General features: G+C 43.2%; 1 long non-coding RNA gene and 1 pseudogene across 1 annotated transcript; both read left to right on the top strand.

The window, feature by feature from the left end:
* The first annotated feature begins 4,149 nt into the window (after window positions 1–4,149).
* On the top strand, window positions 4,150–15,037 carry LOC115315067 (annotated as a pseudogene).
* On the top strand, window positions 10,525–11,374 carry LOC121838387. The gene is made up of 2 exons (XR_006078483.1): window positions 10,525–10,580; window positions 11,254–11,374. It is a non-coding gene; the product is annotated as an uncharacterized LOC121838387 (long non-coding RNA).
* Window positions 15,038–16,703: the final 1,666 nt, after the last annotated feature.

Here is a 16,703-nt window from a genome sequence, read left to right as displayed (position 1 = left end):
AGCTTCCATAGCTCTCGAGCGACCGTCTCTCGGCTTCTTCCTAGTATCCGTATCTGCTGAAGTCGCGGAACACGTGTGGCTGTGTTCCGCGACTTCAGCAGATACGGAAACTAGGAAGAAGCCGAAAGACGGTCGCTCGAGAGCTATTGGAATCTTTCTTTATCAAAGAAAGATTTAGCGGGAAAATTTCTCCGCTAGGTTCTGTGGGAAAATTTTTTCGCTAAATACAGCGGGGAAAATTTTTCTTTAGATTTAGCGGGGAAAATTTTCCGCTAGATTTGATGGGGAAAATTTTCCAATAGATTTAGCTGGGAAATTTTTCCGCTAAATATAGCGGGGAAATAGGGAGTTTTTGTAGATCGTTTTCGCCGTCCCGCAAGGCCCTCCGCAATCCGCTACGATAGCGGGAACTCCACAGTCAAGGCTATCGGCGCGCAGGCGCAGTAGGAACTTCGTTGCGGAACGCTTAGCGGAGGGGGCAACGCGGCCTACAAAAACCCCCTAATTTTCTGTTAGATTTAGCGGGTAAAATTTTCCACAGAATTTAGCGCGAAAATTTTTCCGCTAGATTTAGCGGGGAAAATTTTCCGCTAAATATAGCGGAAAAATTTTCCGCTAGATCTACCGGGGAAATTTTTCCGCTAGCGGGAAAAATTTTCCGCTAGGTTTGGTGGGGAAACTTTTCCGATAGATTTAGCGGGGAAATTTTTCCGCTAAAATTAGCGGGGGAATTTACCCATCATGCACCGCGTGGTTACGCCGACGCCGACGCCCCTCAAGCCGGGAAGGGGTGCCTATAAGAGCTGTGCTCTAAAAAGAGTAACCAACATATCAATTAAGCCTCGTCCATAGTGGGACTAGCAACTCAAAGTAATCACATTAGTGATCAAATTATCAAGTGCCCGCCAAAAATTCTAATTGTATAAACAATTGTTCTTAGTCACCAAATGTGTAAGGGAAACACGACCACTGAAGACAATAAGTGCATAAATATATATATGTTGTGGATTACATTGACTGACCCCGGGATTAAATTGTGTGGCGCTTGGACTAAACTGTATGGCACTTGGATTAAACTGAGTTACCCAGGGATTAAATTGGTCGTCACTTAAATTAAAATGAGCGGGAAAACCTGCAGTAGTATTGGTGTACCCCACTTCTGATGTTGGGTGTGCAATGTTGGCCACATTTGCCCAAAGTTTCGAATTCGCTTTTGCAATCATAGTTATGTAAGGATTGCACGACAAATACTTTAATTTTCATAATACAAATGACGAAGGGACCTTCATGAGTGCTTTCCGCAATACGATTATCCACTATGCCGAAAGTTTCTAAATTGGCAGGAAGTTGTTTTCTAAAAACTGCGTTTCATTCATTACCATAAACTGCCGAGCATCCGCTCATTCCATAATAAGCACCAACCACTCAATGTTGTAGAATTCAGAAATTCGTAAAGGGCACGCTAATTTTACATGCTTATATGCAAATTTTGAATGGTCACTTGCTGAGGATTTTACGGTATAGGACTTTAAGGTAAAGGCCGTTGCCAATTTTAATTTTGTTTATCTGTGAACAATGTTTACCCGTAACAGGGACTCGGACAGGTACAGGGTTGAATTTCACATGTGATATACCATACAACTTCAAATAAATATACAATAAAAACAAAAATAAACAAAACAATATGAGCCCTTAATCTCCAATAGGTTAAAAAATAAACAAAACAATATGAGCCCTTAATCTCCAATAGGTTATAAAAATTATAAAAAGGTCATAAATGCAACAATTTACACTTTAAGAGTACAAAAGAAATCCGAAACCTGAACATTATTTTTTGCTTCCCGTAACGAAAAAAAAAAAAGAAATCTTAAAAGTGCAGCAGGTTATATTACATAATTTTGAAACAATATTCGTAAATGCCTGTGGACAGTTTATTGATAAAATCCTCCGCGGTTGGTTTTTTGTATAATCGGTCGGTCTTATATCCGTACAGTACACAGGGATACGGATAACAAAATATTGGTGCCCTAGGGGTTATCCAAACGCAGACAGAACGCAGTAGTGAGAAAGATCACTTTGGATTGAAGGCACTCTGTTCAGGTTAGTACCGGTTCTGTTACAGAAAGGAGGATCACTTTAGTATGCTCGGCTGCTTTTGATAAAGAAGTGCCCACTAAGTAAATGTACGCATTTAAGGGGGAACACTGGTCTTGGAGCTTTTTTTACGTATTTTACGACCAAACCCAATGAAACTGCACAAGCTTGTTCAGCTTTGTGCCGATTTCATATATCTGGTCATTTTCTCAGTCAGTAGAATTGTCCTCAGAATAAATAAAACTTGCCTGCCGTTGTTTGGAAAAACGATAGAAAAAAACTGCACAACAAAATTTTCTTTTTAACACATGGCTAGATACTACGAAGTGTAGAGAATACAATGTTGGAAGCACTTTTAAGATAAACTCATTATTATTATTGATTTTACAACACATTGAAGTTCGCTGCTCAATGCATGGCTAAGAAGTAATAAAGCAAAAGATCAAATATATATTTTTCTAGACTTATATAAAAAATTCGGCTCTCAAAATTGTATGCTTCACCCGTTCAGCTACACATTTCAGGAACGGTTATATTTCTATGTGCTATAGATGCTGAGATATCCCTTCTACAAAGTCCCAACGAGTTCAAAAATTATATTTTGTGAAAACAATGGTTTAGAGTCAACTTCAACGCACATTCAGCCCGCATGGATATTATAAAGTGACCTATAGCTCAAATATTCATCCACGAAATTATAAGCCTGGTAGATTCAGAAGAAAGACAGCCATCGTCATTTTCAAAAGAATGCAGTTTCAGGAAGTTTTTGGTTCCCAAGACCCATGTCCCCCCTTAAGGATGTAAAAAGCCTGTTCCAGAGGCTTGACACTCATAGCTACCACCTTTTTTTCGCAGTCATTTTGAGTAGTACACCAACTCGTATCAAGTAGAATATTGCGTTGTTGCGCGGAATAGCCTTCGTATTTTGAAGGACGTGAAAAGGGTGTGCAAAAGTTTGGTACCGTAAAAAGAAACGAACACACTTTTTGAAGACCGTTCGCCATTCAAAAACAGTTTTAGCGGAGGTTGTTTTAGCAAATCTCATAAACGATGTTAGGTTAAATGAAATCGCTTTACTCTGTTCTAATTTTTTATTAGTTAGATGTATTAGGTTTTACGTGAAATTTTACTAAAATGAATGAACATACTGTAACTTTGTTAAGAGCAAAGACTGGAACGTGCGAATGGGTATCACTGAATTGTCAAATATGCAGAGTGTTTATTACTTTTTGTAACGTGCAATCGATGCACAGTTAGTGGTGAAAACAGGCGCCCGTATGGATTTTCCGTCTTTTATTTTCAAGATTTTCGCACCGCCAATATTGCATGTGTTACACCATCTGGTAACTTCGGCGCAACAGCACTTCTCACGCTACCCATATTTTTCTAAAATTTACTTGTATTCTTGTTTTCGATGACTCTCAGCAGGTTTCTGATAGAAACCAGGTGTATATTTTAATTACATCTTATATATTTAACACTATTTTACGAATGCTCCAAATTATCGTGACTATTAGCCGCCAGTGATATATTCCCCTGGTCGTGTAACTCAACTACACAGACGGTATTAGAGGAATTTATATGGCACTTTTAAAAACAAGTTGTTAAAGCCTAAAAGAGACGCCCTGTATAAGGCGGTGGAGCAGTGTGCAGGTCCGTGATTGAAGTTAAATCAAATCAAATCAAATCAAATGGGCGTTCTGTCCATGACCGCTGTGTCACGAGGTGCTGGCAAACGGCTTCCTTTTGAACATGGTAATCTATTTCTATCGATACTACATTTACGTTGATGGCAACACCGCCCCCGATTATCGCAAACCAAATAAGTCCCAAACGTTTAAATCTTACAATTTGGGGCGGTATAAACTGGTCCTTTTGATTTCCGACGAAAAATGTATGTCCTCGGTCAAACGGGCATTACAATGAGCAGTACGGAACAGAGGCGACTACAGTTCCGCCAGAAACACGACAAATTCATTCAAGCTGCGAGCGAAATCCGTTTTGTAAGCACAACGTGCTTCTTCGCAGCTTTGGCATCTCGGAACATTCAGGAAGATGTCGCTCTCGGATCGGTTGGCAATCGTTACGGGTGGAGGAGGCGGCATAGGCCAAGCGGTTTGCCACGCCCTGGCGAGAGATGGGACAGTAGTCGTTGTGGCCGACATCAACTTGGACGCGGCAAAGGCAACGGTTGCCGAGTTAAAAGGTTGGTGATGAGTTTGCCTTGACACTAAAAGTTGTAAACGTGAAAGTAGCAATGTTGAGCGCAAGTTCCTCTGCTTCTGTTGCAGGGATTGCGGTGACGTGAGAACGCCGAGCTCTGCTTGGCTCTGATTGAAGGGCAGTGGGTTGACCACAATACTATCTGCCTTAAGGATCTTTTAAATAAGAGCCAATCAAAGTTCGGCGTTCCGACGTCACCACAACCCCTTGCATAAAAAGCAGACGAACTTGCGTACCTGCCTTACAAAAAAATTTAACCAATTTCTACAGAATTTCTAGACATAATTATGGCTAGAGAGCATAGATTTCCTAGGGAGAATGTACCCACTTTTTCAACCATTGTCTACAGCTTATTGGCCGCTGCTTCCTACAGGTTTTGTGTAGGCTTCAGTGTACAGATAATGTGGCGACTCTGTACAGCAAATATACAGACATTCTAGCAACACTCCTGTCTCATTCCTAGCGCCAATAAGAGAGTTTCTAACGAATTGCTGTAGACAAGTGATAAACACAGGTGCCCGTTTGACCTGGCACGTGACCGCACGTTTGAACGTGCCTTTCGAATAGGCCAATTATGCGCTAGCCCTAAATGGGCATCGTCCGGGAGGTTGGTTATCTTAAACTTATTTAAGACGTCCCGAAGCTCATAAGCCTATTTATAACATGGAGGAAACACGTAGAACAAATGTGCTCGCGTAAGTGCATGGAAATTGACAGGAAAACAGGCACAAAAGATTGTTTTTCAATTCTCATTGAAGTTTATTACCTTTCTGTAGACAAGTACACACGTGCAAGCGATGTGTAAAATGTGAGAGGCACTCTAAGCTTTTATACAGCTGAGAAGATTGCAAAGCGAACAAGAATCGAGGTGATTCTAGACTATAAAGGTAGACTTTCGGGAAAATTATTCTCCCGCCTGCCGCGAGAATAGACACTGCATAATTATATAGATAATCTGGAAGAGTACGCGTAGAAGAACGGTCAATCGTTGCCAAGAAGTAGGTTGCAGTGCACTTACCATAATAATAGCGGACTTGAAAGATGTAATCCGTCATATTTGTCGATACGGTCAAAGCAGGACAACCACACAAACACAAACGAGAGTGAACGGCTCCTTGGAAGTTTCAACACGATGCGGCGCACAAGCTGTCATTTGCCGAACCCAACCAAACCGCAAGAATTCCTGACTTCTTTGAAGAATCGCTTGTTGCCGATATGCGCGAAGGACTTTTCGAACACTGATACCTTTGGTGCACGTCCAATACGTTGTCGGGAGACATCCTAATAAGACCGCAGGGTTAGGCGACAGATCGAAGCAGGTAGGACGAGCGAATTTCGAACTGCAACTGACAACAAGCAGACAAAGAAAAAGCCGCGGCAGGCGCGCCTTTCCGGATCTCGATGCTTATCAGCGTGTAGCTCGCGCTCTGCTGCGGGCCATGTGACAGAGGTGGCAAGAGAGGAGGGAGGAGGCGCGGTGGGAGGGGCAAGACACCGGGACCCCGGGACAGTGGGGACAGCACCGAACCCTCTCCCCAGGCATTCCAGTGAGACGTGTTTTTGTAGCCTCGAAAACCAGACGCACGCGAATTCTAGCACGCTTGAACGTTGGAAATGGCGGCGGGGCGGCCAGAAGCTCGGCTTGCGCCCGAGCGAAGAAAGTTCTCAGCGCGAGCGCGTAGTTCGACTGCTGCAACGGCGGGCGTGCTCTCGCAATGCTCGATGTTGTTGCAGCCGCGTGTTCGTGCGCTACCCTTGCTGCGTCTTGAATTGAAGTGAAACGGAGTTTAGAAGTACGTTTTTTCACGCGGTCACGTCTTCTGCGAGAGAGATTCGAGCTGAATAAGTAAATTGAGGCAACAAAGATGGATAAAGTTTTAAAGTTCGGTCAAAAATATCGGCTCACCAACGTCGCGCGTTTACGTAAAACAAATTTTTTAGTTAGAGTATAAGCGAACATCAGCGCAATTGAAATATAAAAATAATTACTTGCATTACGCGGACGATCTGAAATCGATGAACCGGCGCTCCTAGCCTTCCGAAAACATTGGCTGCCACGGCGGAAACAGGCGTGCCCATGCCGCCCGATCTGTACCTTCAATATCAAACGGGCTCCGGAGAGCCGTTTGATTAAACCGGTACAGTTTCCCGGTCACCGGTCACCCGCTTGTGCAACATGGTCACCGGTTTGAGCAAACGTGCGACAACTTTGCCCAAACGAGTCGCCCATTTGCCCCGACGAGCGACCTGTTTGTCCAAACAGGTGAACATTATGGCTCATACGGGGGACCCCTTTGAGCCACACGGCCGACCCCTTTGACAAACTGGTGACCGCTATGGTTAAACTGTTACTGGTATGGACCCGTTTATTCTCATATAGGTACCGAATGTTTTTTTCAGTAGAGTACTACACACGAAAACTGCTTATGACTCGTGTCAACGATTTTGTCATGTTTTCAGTGTGTATGGTCTATCACGTCAGGTCTGTAGAAACTCTGGGAATATGGCGACGCAAAGTTTAACGACCGTTGGCGACAGACAGTTTGCAGGATTTCTGACGACTGTGCTCTGTAGACTCCTGTTGACAGGAAATCTGTAGAAACCTTGCAGGAATATGGCGATAAGATAGGAAGTGGACAGGTATGTTAAAAAATCGTTAAGATGTCTACAGACTGGCTCAGATTTTTTTCTTGTAAGGGCTGAACGCGAAACTCCTGGGGATGGAGCAGTCGCCGCTCCTTCCGGGTGCGGAAGGAGCGGCGACGTACGGAGAAGCGCGAATGGGTCCGCAACCGTCGCGTACGTCGAGCGCTTCAGATTCCCTCGCGAAAGAAGTGCAGCTGGCTCGCCTGAAAAGTCACCGCCGAGAACAAAAGCTACAGCTCCGCTGCTCTTCCTTCGTCACCAAAGTAAAAAAGCTGAAATTTTTCTGTGTTTTTTTAAGAGCAAATTTCTTTTTTTCTACCTCAAGATGATCCCGCATGTTGGAGCTTGCTTGTCGGTTCGTTGAATTGAACTTCAGGGACGGCGCGCAGAGTTTGCACTTTACCTCGATGTTTTTTCGCCGCATTTGGGCAGGTAAGCATGCTCGCCTGCTCCAAATACTTTTCATACGAAGGCTAGAGCAGTCGTTCTTTTTCTATGATGATGCTACACACGAATGCGCCTGACAACTAACCTTCAACTAAAAGAAAAGGCGTCTTATATAAAAAAAAATAGAAGCGCTTTTCAACCGGGCCCCAAAGTCTAGAGCCGTGATTCGTAACGTTTTCGAATCTCGTCCAATCAGGTTGCAAAAATACTGAAAATATGAGTGAAAATGAAAGTAAACGAAAACACAAAAAAAAAAAAAAAATCCGATGTGGTCATTGGTTTCATCTGCTAATGGACCGCCGCAAACTTTACGAGCCTAGCGATAATTTTCAGCATTGCACGGGCAGAACTGAGGTTCGAGGAGCACTCTTTTGTCTGTGGTTGCCCGTAGAATCACTGCAGTTCAGTTTACGGCGACACAAATCATAGTGACGAGCTCCGAAGAGCTTCGCCATACTCTGAAAAATAACTATGACAGACAACAAAAATCCCTGATTTCACTTTCAAGGAGTCAGCCTTTTATTTTGTTGTGAATTGCATTATTTCTTCTAATCTGGGAAAGGTTTGGGTTTCTTTTGTCTCTTGGGAAGAAAAGAGAAATAGTAATTAGAAGTGCGGCGGTGCCGACTTTCCAGTCTCATTTGCTTAACCATTCCATTTAGCGTCGTGGACGTTTGCCCGCCCAAGGTCTAGGTGCAATGCGGGTCTCCTTGCTTGCTCGCGCTGCAGCTTTGAAAGCAGTTCAGCAGTATGTGCAAGGTCGATCAACAAATAAGGGAAGAATGAGCTTCGGTGTTGCTGTATGTGACTTTGATCTGAATTCAAGTTCTTTTTAATTACTGCTCTGTAAATGTAATTAAGTTACAATTACAAATATATTTGATCAAAAGAAATAAATTACAATTATAAATTACCTACAAAAATATTTAAATTTGAGTAATTCAATTAGTGTAATTCTTTTACTATCCAAGTGTGGTTGGTGGCAGTTGTGCGAGATAGAGACAGCGCTGTGAGCGTAAAAGTCAGTTCTACACGAAACGTTATGAATGCATTGAGAAAAGACTCCCAACTTTCACTAAGTGGGCTATTAAGATTTAGCTCCCTACAACATTCTTTTCGTGATTTTGTGATAGTGATAATAATATTCATAACTATTTTAGCTCAAGAAATCCAATACGCCTAAGAAAGACAATTCGCCAGTATAATTGAGGCCTGCGGGGCCACGCCTAGTAATAATGCATTGATACTACGTACATGAAATAAAATGAAAGACGTTTACAATCCTCTGTAATGACGAATTAGAGCGCAGCTCTTGAGGAGGAGGGGAGGGTATGGAGTGGAGGGTCACGTGTAACCTCAGACTCGACGTAACGTGTGACGTCAGGAGAGTAAAATTTTTCCGCCAAATTTAGCGGGAAAATGTTTCCCTCGTGACATCACACGCCACATCACGTCTGGCGTCAGACATGCCGCTAAGAGCTGTGCTTAAAAAATAAAAACAAAAAAACAAACAATTGGTGATGCTTCATGTGTAGTTCGTGGATTAGCGTGAGGGGCTGATGTTGCCGGTGACGACGTCGTTTTTTATTTTAATTCTTGATGATATTGGAAAGACCAGTTTGAAAATCTAACTGGTGATACTGGTATTTAAACTGGTCAAACTGGTATTTGGACTGGTCAGACTGGTCTAACTGGAAATCAAACTGGTGGAACTGGTAGTCAGACTGGTCTAACTGGTAACCATATTGATCTAACTGGTCACCAGATTGCCTTCGAACTGGTCACCAGATTGGCCTGACTGGTCACCATATTGACCTAACTGGTCACCACACTGGCTGAACTGGCAACCAGATTGACCAAACTGGTCACCAGATTGGCCAAACTGGTCCCCAGACTGGCCGAACTGGTCCAACTGGTAACCAGACTGACCAAACTGGTCACCAGACTGGCCAAACTGGTCCAACTGGTAACCAGATTGACCAAACTGGTCACCAGATTGGCCTAACTGGTTACCAGATTGACCCCTCTTTTTCACTTTATTTGTAGGGGTGTGCGAATTGGATAGCGCAGAGGCATTCGTAACCTTCACTGTGCAAAATAAAGTCGCAACAAAAGGTTCTGTTAACAGTGTTGAAGCTATTTATTTGTCATATATATGTTCTACCATCTCGCGATTGTCACAGGGCGACATGGTACTACAAACAATTAATTCATTTGCAACTGAATTCATGGCATACTAATGCCCACACGAAAGGTCACCTTTATTTATTTAGCTAGAGAACATGTCATCAATCCAAAAAAAGTAAGAGCCAACATACTTAGATATTCTTAAAGTTTTTTTTTTAAATATTTTCTTCCCAAAAATAGGTTAAACCAGTTTAAATTCTACAAAACTTGAGATAAAAACGTTAATAACTGCTGCACTATGCTTTAAGTGGGTGATGGGACAAGTTTATTCGAATATAACGTGCCCTTGATTGTAACGTGCACCCTTTTCTCGAGGAGAAAAGGTCCGAAAAATGAAAAAAACGCCATGACTTCAATCGTTCCCACTTGGACTTTATAATTTTCCCGCTTTTTACCACGGCCTTTATCCACCCTGGCCTGCACCGAGAAGCCGCTTCCAGGCTCCAGCGCAAGTGCCCGAGGCCGAGGCAGGGAGCCTCTAATGTGGTTTTGGAGAAGCGCGGGAAAATGTGGCAGTATGAGTCAGGCCCCTGGAATGCGCCGGTGCCCTGGGTGCCTTGCAAGGGGAGAGGTGCTCACGTGCCAGGACAGGAAGCGCGCGGGCCAATCAGCGCGGCCCTCGCGCCCGCTCGAAGCGCCAGTCGGCGCCAACGACAGCTCCGGCAACCAAAAAAAAAAAAAAAGAAACGGATCTGGCGCGAAGGTTGGGCGCACGTTGGGCCGGTTGGATCTTTGTTGTTTGGGGCCGCTGTTCTGCTTGGGGAGGTTACAAGTTGTCTTCAAGCTGTGTTTGTATAAGATAGTTAGAAGGAGCCTCGAGTGCTGCCTCTGCCGATGGTTCCTGTGGCTGACGACGTCCTCCACCTGAGTTCCACTCGCTCGCGGGCGAAATGGCTGCGTCCCAGAACGGCGTGTTTGGAATTCGCTCCGTCCTCATTGCGGCGCTGGCAATGGCTGCCTCTGCCTCCGCGCCAGCGAGCCAGGTAAGCAGGCTCGACCATTTGGATTCATTTTCATAATCAGGTGCATGTGAAACTGAACGTTTCAGCAACCCGATTTGGAACAGCTACGCTAGTAATACAACCGCCAGTGTGTATGCGGCTTCAGAGATATTCTACCATAGTGGTTGCGAGTTGCGTAGCGGACGACAGACTGGGGAGGCAGGAAGGGGGGTAACAACAGGATCTTTTCGCTCCTGGGCGTTGCTTTGCGTAAAGGCTGAACCGCATCTAAGCGATTACGCGAACGACGGTGACAGTGACGAGAATCAGCGACGAGCGACGGAGATTTCCCATGGTCGGTCGTCGCGGCGCTCGGTTTTTGGATTTCTAGCAATCGTCGCTCATCGCCTTGGTCGCTTGCTGCATCCGCTTTCATGCGGTTTGTCTCGTCGCGCGCGAGTGACCGAGCGAGAGCGAAGCGGATCGTCGTCGCTTCTCTCGTCGCTCGCCAAATCGCTTACATGCGGTTTATACTTAATTGCCGCTAGACTGGCACCACATGTACGGTTGGCGCATGCTTCCATATTCCCTCTCATACTGTTTATGATAGTGCATATTTTTTATTCGTGGCATTAGTTATACATACCGTTTTAGAACAGACGGGTGCGAATAAATCTGCCATGGCTCTAATTTCTTATGTTTATTCTTATTTCAGATGCCATGAGGTACTATGTTATCCACCACCGGGACCCCGACACTCCAGAAGATGTGGAAAATTTCGCCGACCGGCTGGGACTATAATGAATAATATCGTGACAATTTTTTTAAATTGTAAATATGTTTTTATGTTTACTTTTGTGGTCTGAAGTATGTGTATTTTGTGTGAAAAAAAGTGAATTTTATCCGTTTACGACCTGTGTTGTCAATATTACCAGTTTAACTGGTTTAACTGCTTGGAGTGAACCAGTATACGCAGTGGTACAGTATTACCAGTGTACACATTTTCACAGTCAGACCTGTATGCACAGTTTCACAGTATGCCCAGTTTGTTTGTCCAGTTCAACCAATTTAACCAGTGGCAATAAGCCACTGGTTACCAGTTAAACCACCATGACCAGTTCAACCACCATGACCAGTCAACCAGTGTGACCAGTTCAACCAGTATCAAACTGGTCAAACTGGAGCAATATCCAAGTTTGAACTGGTTGCCAGTTTAAACTGGTCTTTCCAATAGGATCGAGGCTTGTTGTGGGGTGGCTTTGAGAGGGAACCAGGGTTTCGGAACATCGTTGGCCATCGATTGTGCTTTCTCCGTCTTTAAATGTGCGAGCAGGGGGTCCGCAGATTATGAGGCTGGGTTTTCGTGGCGTTCATTTTAGTTCTCATGGCAATCGAACCGAGCACTGAGCATTAGGTCTAGCTTTAAAGCGATGAGTTAACGTAAACCTCATCGTGATGCAAGATTTTTATAAAACATGCCGTGTGTTATGATTATTAGGTTGGTAGTTCTTTCTTTCTTTTGTATCTGCCATTCTCTTCCGGATTTTATAACTAGTAAGTTACCTACAACGAAGAAGCGTGGCCTAGCACAAGACCGCACATTTTCAAAAATATGGCTTCATCCGTGACAACGTGGGGTGTGCCACTCTATATTCATTTGAACACAGAGACAAATTTGGCCTCGGATATTTAACAATGGGCTTCAGAGTTTTCGAATCGAAAATTGGAAGATTTTGCGCCAAAAGTAATATATTTTCTAAAAACGGTGCCATCAATAAACTCGTAACGATGTTTTTATATTTTAGTATCCTCTTTTGCAATACATTTTCAGGGAAGTTTTCAGAACGCAGATTCGCAAGATACAAATTCTAACAGATCTACATTTTAAATATTAGTATTTCTTTCATATGAGGTTTATTGGATTTAGTGCAAAATCCCAAACCGTAATCTGTATTCGAATAATGGTGCAGAGCTTGTTAAATAAGAGTTCCCAAATATACTTATATATATATATACCACCTGAAAACCGTTTTCCGTTTGCTGGAAATCTTGAAATGGCACACATGCACTATACTCAGATGCATTCTTACCGTCTCGCTCATTGATTACCAGGTAAAGACCACGTTGCACTTCATGTGGACGTGGGCGACTCCACTTCTGTCGCTAGCCTCATGAACAACGTCGGCTCTCAATTCCGAACTCCACTGAGTATCGTGGTTACCTGCGCTGGTGTGGCCAAGTGGCACTCTGTTGTAGACACAACGGAAGACGAATACGACGTACAGCTGCGAGTGAACCTCAAGGTTAGTTGTATTTCGTATACCTACAAAAAAGAGGTCGGATCCTTGAGACACGAGGAATATTTATTGAAAGGTTTTCGATATGTTATCAGCTTACGTAAACTTAGATAATCTGATGACGAGAAAACTCTCCTAAGGTCACAAAATACTGCTTGCCGCATTTGAAAAGTCAAGTTAACTAAAGCCTTTAAAATGTTCCGTTTAATGCGCGATTAATATTATTTTTGCTGTTGATTCACATTCGAAACAAAACTTAAACCAACTTACTAAACGTCCAGAATTAGAGGAGAGAGATTCCCATATATAATTGGAGACTTGCACTGTGTACTAATATTGCTTCTTGTGCTGAAAAATGCATTAAACAAGTGTGAAACTTCATATAACTATTTTAACAACCTGAAAAAATAATTCATGAAAGCGTTTAAGAACTGGCCTGTACTTTAATGACGCGGGTAGGCTCGTCATGATCCCAAAGATGAAGGTTTTGGCTTAACGTTTAGAGTTACTGGAAGGCATCAAGAACGTTTTAGTATGCGCTCTCGTACTCCACTGAAGGCCTCTCTGTTTGCGTACATCGCGATATTGTAGCGTACGTCGAACGGTGAGGTATTTGCTCATGCACTTCTTGTTTTAATGTGCATTGTGGAGTTCAGGAATAGCTCTGAAAACATCGGCTTATACACGACAACAATTTCACGGTCTGACGAATACGCCTTAAACATTCTTATTATGTTTGCCAAGTTCTAACGAGTCATTAAATATCTATGTGAAACCGAACAACAGCCGCAGGTTATATATATTACGTGCCGTATCCAACGATTTTTATTTCATCGATGCATAGAAGCGTCATAGGTATTCAAAGGATGTATAATGACTCACGGCGGGATCACGATTCTTTATTACTTGTATAGATGAACTTGATAATTGCGAGCGATTATCGTCCGGAACAAATAATTTATCAGTGCTCTTCAAATCGATCGCAGATATTATAATTTGTCATTGCTGGAAAAAGGCACTCACACTCCTTTATTGCATCATCAAAATTTATAACGTAGCAAGTATAGTCATCTTAGTAATCAAAATGCCCTCATTTCCACCTTCGAAATGTAACAACTTGACAACTATTTTACTGTAGTTTTATTGTGTTACTTAACATGAATGTTTACGTTTTCTTCCCCCTGAATGTAAAACAGGATTCAAGGGACACTAAATGTAATAAAATGAAATAAAACTGAGAAACTTCACACATGTCAACTATCCATAATCATTTGTCGTGTCCGCGCAACACCTCAGCTTTTCATAATCTAAAAAATGCAGAGGAGCGAATTATATTGTGGCTAAATTATTTTTCTGTGCATGATTCTTAAAATTGATTTCTTTCAATATTTTTTTAAAGATAAAAATTATGGAACTTTAATGGCGGAGTAAATGCTGAGATAATCGCTATTGATGACAAAACTTATGATACAAAAATAAAAAATAAGTTATAATTACCAATGTAAGAGCGACTTTAAACACATTAGTATCCACCGGTAGAAGCTATGGGCCTTTGTTCATCTTCATTTCAAATAAATTAGTAACGTCTCCTGAAATGTTTTGCAATAAACAAAGGAAATGGAACAGTTTCTTGATCAATCACTGCACAAAACAAACGCAGTTTTCCCTTCTCCAACGCTGCCAGGGCGGTGAATGTATTAGCCCCAGTAAATGTGGTCTGGGCGTATTTGAATAACATCACGGAAAAGTTACGCCTCTTGTATAATTTTTTTTCACCATAACCATTTGTTTTTTTCTAAAAGGGACCATCCTAGTCAATTAAGCCGTCGTCAAGGGCATGCTGGAAAGCAAAGTACCTCAGGCCGCTATGGTAAACATAGCAAGCATTGCGGGCAAGTTCGGTTTTGCTAACCTCGCCACCTACGCAGCCTCTAAGAGCGGTGTCATAGCATTCACCAAGTCCCTGGCCCAAGAACTGGCCGGAACGAGCATCCGGGTGAACGCTCTGCTGCCGGGAGGAACGCACGACCCCTTACTTTATGTTATTCCTAAGAACGCGCTGAAAGCAGCTCGCTACGTGTCCCATGAGGAGGTTTGCGCAACCTGAAGAAGTGGCCGATGTGGCCAGATATCTGTGCAGCTCTGGCAGCTCCTACATTACAGGCACCTACGTGGAGGTCGCCGGTGGAATGGGGGCTTGAGACACACGTACGACCAGTGGAAAAGAGCTTTAATTTTGCTGTTGACTGAATAAAACTGCGATATATGTGTTACTTTTATCGTGGTGTTTTAGTTTGTAGCCTACCCGACCCAAAAAACCCAGTAAAAGTTTACACTATTTGGATTATGTAGCTGCAAGTCTTGCCGGATTTCTTTCTGTAAACTCTAAATCCAGATGGCAAACGAAGGATTAATATCTGAAAACCTAAAATCGGGTTTTATTTTGGATAGATTTCCAGTTACATAATGCAGATAGCGAAAAGCAGTACTGGGTTTTTCGGTAGGGTGTTCTATGCAGATTTTAACAATTGCCTGATATAGCCATGTTGCTGAATGCAATGAAGGTGTGAGAGAACTTTATTATTTTGAAAGGGTAGTACTTTCTATATTCGGGTCGCCTCTAAGCTGACAGCTTGGTGGAAGCTAATTGCTCGATGGACCAATAATACGTCGATCTTAATCAACGTCATCTCGTTCCCAGCCAAACCGGCGTTCGAAGAGTCTGGTCAGGTGGTAAATTGAATGCGTTTCATTTGACCAGCGAGCGCCTAACGTCACCCCACCTCCAGCTTATGTGCGAACGGAGCACTAATCGCCGAGACATCTTGATGTAGTACTTCATTGATGACGTAAAAGTGTTAGAACGCCCATGCAACAAAGTCACGAGGGATATAAATGGAAGGGCAGTTTTCGGGCTTTTAACTAGAAACCGACCGAACTCATGTTAATTTGTATATTACAAACTGTGAACACATGCAAATTGTCATTGTTCACATTAGTTAAAGTAAACAATTGTAGTATTCCTGGGCAAGTGAGTCTATTTTGCTCACAAACTCACTTGATAAAAGGCTCTGAGCTAAAACCGGCAGCTCTCAGTTGCATTATCCGCATCCAATTAGCACATATCACCAGAGGGGATACGTATCTTTATGAGAGTTCGAGACGGCCTTGTGTGCTCGCAGCACATAAAGCGCAATGATAAGAAAAGCTAGCTACACACGTTCCTTGAAAGCAGACATGTATCAGACGGAAAAAAACAAAGATCTCTACAAATTCAAGAGTCGCGAGTCAGTCTCTACTTATCTGTGAAGTCCCGAAATTGGCCGATAAAGAAAAGTCCAAGGACGAATCACGTGGTAACAAATATGAGGGTAATAAACCACGCCCCGTGATTCTTAAGCCATCAGTGAATATAGTTGAAAATCAGTGGAGTTCTTTCAGGGGTCAATGAGAACACAGCTCCTTATTGTGGGCCGATGCGTGATTCGGAGTGAAAGTTTCAGTTTTTTATTTATAGTCCTCGAGCGCTTAATAGAGTCATTGAGAGCTCATGCCGCAACAGACACTGCCTCTCAGACGGTAGTCCGCCGTAGGGTCACTGCATGGGTTCCCAGAGTAACGAAACTCCGGAGGGTTGTTCTAAAACCGCGCCGCGGCGATGAAACCAAAACCATGGCGCCGCCATCTTGGGTCCACGCGTGGCGGGGGTATGAATGCAATAGTGACATGCATTGGAGCGTGTTGAAAGAGCTGGTTGATTCCGCGATACGCGGAATGAACCAGCTGTAACCGGCACCCACCTCACGAAGCTTGCTTGTTGCAGTGGGCTCGAAATCGTTCCGTTTTACAATGGCCAGCGAAGTCTTTC

This window comes from Ixodes scapularis, unplaced genomic scaffold (genome assembly GCF_016920785.2).
Source record: "Ixodes scapularis isolate PalLabHiFi unplaced genomic scaffold, ASM1692078v2 PGA_scaffold6__148_contigs__length_123643588, whole genome shotgun sequence".
Classification (NCBI taxonomy): domain Eukaryota; kingdom Metazoa; phylum Arthropoda; class Arachnida; order Ixodida; family Ixodidae; genus Ixodes; species Ixodes scapularis.
This window is presented reverse-complemented; position numbering and strand designations above follow the sequence as displayed.